Source organism: Orcinus orca, chromosome 5 (assembly GCF_937001465.1).
Source record: "Orcinus orca chromosome 5, mOrcOrc1.1, whole genome shotgun sequence".
Classification (NCBI taxonomy): domain Eukaryota; kingdom Metazoa; phylum Chordata; class Mammalia; order Artiodactyla; family Delphinidae; genus Orcinus; species Orcinus orca.
Window position 1 is genome coordinate 68,638,893 of NC_064563.1, and position 4,949 is coordinate 68,643,841.

Sequence of the window (4,949 nt, forward strand, 5' to 3'; positions counted from 1 at the left end):
TGTTCTCCCTCCTAGTTAATTCACAGTGGTCTCCTTTCAGTCACAACCAACCTGCAGCAAAGTCGAGCTGATCAGAGAGCGGGCAGTAGGGCTCTGCCCTGGGAGCTCACAGCCCAGCCCCGAAGCATTCTTGCTCACCGAGAAAGGATCCCTTTGGTGGGGCTTCCCCACCACAGAGACCTCGTCACGGGTGCCCAATCAAGGGTTAGTGGGTTATGTTTCTACCACCAATCTAAGGACTCTCTTTCTCCCTTCCCTTCCTCCTCCTCCTGATTCCCAGCCCAAAGCTGAGAGAAATTCGTCTTGTTTTATTATTATTTGTTATGATCCAAGTAATTACCAAAAAAGGAAAAAAATCTTTTGTTAATATGATGTCTACCAACTTCTCATTATCAGAAAATATTAAGTTTCAAAAAAGTTGAAGGAAAATGTAAAATTATCTTTCTGATCCAGGTAAAGGAAAAAATAGAAAACCAGTAGAATAAAAAATAAGAGATTTAAAATTTTCTGTAGCAAAACACATTTATTGAATGCTCCTTTTCGTGTGTAACTTAGTCCTCACAACCACCCTGAGGTCCCCGTGATCACCTTTCTTTTACAATGAGGAAACTAGCTCACAGAGCCCTGCCCAGGGTCACAAAGTTAATATGTGACAGAGCTGGCATTCAAACTCAGTACTTGAACACCTTTACACCATATTATCACGAGGCTTTATCATCAATGTTGTCATTACAAAAGACACATCAAGATAATTTCTGATTCTGAGATGATTATTATTTCGCTCCAAAACCTTTATGAAATATCTCATTTGGCTGGTACTGTTCTGAGTCCTGCTCATGGTAAACTAGAATGGAGTCAAGCACAGGCATTGGCTATTTACCATAGTCAGTCCTGAGAAAAAGAGAAATACTTATTATTTTTTTTAATATTGAATTTTTATTTAAAACATCCCACTCCATTGTACTATCCAGATTGAAGAGAAAGTCAACAAAGAGAAACCTGTGCAATCATTTTAAAGAATTACTGAGTAAGGGACTTCCCTGGTGGCGCAGTGGTTAAGAATCCACCTGCCAATGCAGGGGACACGGGTTCAAGCCCTAGTCCGGGAAGATCCCACATGCCATGGAGCAATTAAACCCGTGCGCCACAACTACTGAACCTGAGCTCTAGAGCCCACGAGCCACAACTACTGAGCCCATGCACCTAGCGCCTGTGCTCCAAAACAAGAGAAGCCACCACAATGAGAAGCCTGTGCACCGCAACGAAGAGCCAACGCAGAAAAAAAAAAAAAAAAAAATTTATATATAAAAAAATCATTATGTATTTTAAAAAAAAAGAAGAATTACGGAGTAAGATGAAGATGCCATCAGTAAGATGACAGAAATTGACGTAAGCCTTCTTTTTTGTCAGTCTTAGTTTAAATACGTGCCGGCTCATCACATTTGGGGGGTTCCCTGGGTGCTCAGAGCACGGATGTGGTGATCGGGTGCTTCTACTCATCTTTAGTTGACTTGTGTTCACATATTCAGTCTATGGGAACCTCAAGGCAAAAGAAGAGAAATAAATTTTAAAAGTCATAAATGCTTTCCCTTGAAGAGCTTACAATCACTTTGGGAAGCCTAGACGAAAGCATATGAAACAGACATTTAATCCAAGTAGGATCTTTGTGGAGCAGTGAACCTGACTAATGTGACAGGAAGATGCAGAAGAGATGGAGGGACCAACTTGGAAAAGATAAAATGAAGCCCAAGTGGGACGGCTTTTAAAAAAATTGTATTGAAATATAGTTGGTTTATAATGTGTTAGTTTCAAGTATACAGCAAATAATTGATATATGTGTGTGTATGTATGTATATATACATATATATATTCTTTTTTAGATTCTTTTCCATTATAGGTTATTACAAGATATTGAGTATAGTTTCCTGTTCTACCAAGTGGGAGTTTATATTGAAGTAGGCAGTAGAGTACCTTTTACATGTCCTGAGCTAAGACATGCTAAAAGAGCATTTAAGACGCAGTATGCTGAAGATTCTGGAGAGCACTGATTAGATGAGACAAGACTGGACTCAAGGCAGTGTTCTGGGTATCTCCAGACCATCACATCTCAGCAGAAGAATGATCACTCTCAGGGCTGGTATACAAAGTCTACAGGTCTCACTTTACTCGACAACAGGAAGTATTTCCACCTCAGACCCTTGTTAGATAAAATAATCATGAGTTTCCTGAGACCCAGCACCTACCTTTCTCTCTTCTGAAGTATCTACACCCTCTGCCTACTCCCAAGCCAAAGGCACACCCATGTTCATGACCTTGCCTCTGGAACCACACAGCTTTATCCATTTGTGCTTCTTTTTTTTTTTTTTTTTTTTTGCGGTACGCGGGCCTCTCCCTGTTGTGGCCTCTCCCGTTGCGGAGCACAGGCTCCGGACGCGCAGGCTCAGCGGCCATGGCTCACGGGCCCAGCCGCTTTGCGGCATGTGGGATCCTCCCGGACCGGGGCACGAACCCGCATCCCCTGCATCGGCAGGCGGACTCTCAACCACTGCGCCACCAGGGAAGCCCTAAGGTAAATCTTTTGTACCGTAATCCTCACAGTGGTTCTGCTTCCCTGATCAAACCTTGACTGACACCAGCCTTTTCCCTCCATCATTTTTCATTAGGGGAACACATTCCATTGGTCTTAAGTGCAGAGCCAGGCCCAGCAATGCAACTGCTTTTGAGCATCTCCTAGGAAATGAGTACAGTCTGTTCCTGCCCGGAGGAGATCAGTTTCGTGGGGGACACAGACATATAAAAAAATATATATAAATCAGCATAAAGTTTACAATGGTAGGTGCTTAAGGAGCAGTGAGAGCAGGAAGGAAGAGTTGAGTCTGAGAGGCTGCAAGCAACTTGAGGATGAGCACCTGTCTCGTACAGCATCGTATCCCCAGGACCAGGCACAATGCCTTAAAGAAAACTAGCACTCAATCGACAGTTCTTCATTTCATTTCTTTCTTTCTTTTAAAACAAAAATATTTATTTATTTATTTTTAGTTTTGGCTGCATTTGGTCTTCATTGCTGCGCACTGGCTTTCTCTAGTTGTGGCGAGCAGGGGCTACTCTTCATTGCGGTGCATGGGCTTCTCATTGCGATGGCTTCTCTTGTCATGGAGCACAGGCTCTAGGTGTGCGGGCTTCAGTAGTTGTGGCACGTGGCCTCAGTAGTTGTGGCTCACGGGCTCTAGAGCACAGGCTCAATAGTTGTGGCACACGGGCTTAGTTGCTCCGCGGCATGTGGGATCTTCCCGTACCAGGGCTCGAACCTGTGTCTCCTGCATTAGCAGGTGGATTCTTAACCACTGCGCCAACAGGGAAGCTCTCTTTTTTTTTTCTTTCTTTTTTTTTTGCCCGCACCATGCAGCTTGCAGGATCTTAATTCCCCAACCAGAGATTGAACCCAGGCCCCTTCTGTGGAAGCATGGAGTCGTAACCACTGGACCTCCAGGGAAGTCCCAACATTTCTTGGTTGAACTAAACTGAATTTGTGTATGGCACAGTGTCAAGCCCTAAGAATATGTACGGCACTGAACAAGACAAACGGTTCTTGCCTTTACTTAGCTTACAATCTAGTGCAGTGGTTCACACATGTTAGCATGCCTCAGAATCTCCTGGGAGGCTTGTTAAAACCCAGATTGCTGGGGCTCACCTCCAGAGTTTCTCATTTGGTAGGTCTGCTAGGGGGCCCTGGAATTTGAGTTTCTAACAGTTTCCCTGGTGCTGTTGGTCCAGGTACCATACTTTCAAAACTGCTGGTGTAACAGTTCCCCACCTGGCAGGCTACACATTAGAATCACTTAGGCAACTTTCGAACAATGCAAACTTTGCTAGGAGCATCAGCCCAGACCTATTAAATCATGTTTTAAAAGCTCTGCAGGTGATTTTAATCTGCAGGTCAGCGTTGAAACCACTGATGTTAGTGGTAGCAGTTACCATTTATTACTTGCTTGCTACGTACTGGACACCACATGAAGAGCCCATACACATGACCACATCTGCGAACCCCATTTTACAGGTAAGAAAACCGAGGCTCAGAGAGGTGAGATAAACTGGCTAAGATCACACAGCAAGTGTTAGGAGAAGAGGCAGGATGGAACCCAGGTCTTTCTGACCCCAGAGTCCACACTCAGAAGCACCAATGACTGTGCCACATGGGCCTGAGAAACTGAGCACCTGATTTGAATATTGAATGATGAGTAGAAGTGCTGCAGGCAGAGAAAGGGGGAAAGTATTTCAGGCAAAAGTACTGAGCTCCACATTTCTGGAGGTGCTGAAGGAGAGGCCAGGAAGTTAGAGGTATTCTGGGAAGAGTCTCTGAGCTGGGTAGAAGGGCAGGACAGGATGACAGGGGTGGCCCATCCTCCTCCAAGATTCTAGAGTCCTATAATGAGGAAATCTAGAACTGATGGACCAAGAGTAGAAGGAAAACGACGTGGGCAGTGACATTTGCCCAGGTGCCCTGCAAGAGTAGTAATGAGCAGATGCCTCTCTCCTGCATTTTTTCTCTCTGTTTTGAACATCTACTACCACTCAGTGCCGAAATCTTATTTACCCCCAAACAACTTTATGCTAGTTCTATATGCTAGGTAAATATTAATAAATAAAAGCCAGGACATGTAACAGGAAAGTGTAGGACTAACATGGAGACTATTCACATTTAAATATTCATTTAAATGTTGAATTTCACTATTATTTTTTCTCTAAGGTTGATGATATCTCTATTCTTTATTTTATATACTATTTTATAGTACATACTTTAATGCTTAGTATGGAAAATTTAGAAAACACAGAAGAAGTTAAAGCCGGAAGTAAAAACTCCTGTAATCTCACCAGCCAAAGGAAACTACTGTTGAAATTTTGGTTATGACTTTCCAGAAATATTTTCTCAAAATGCCTGTAGGTATGTG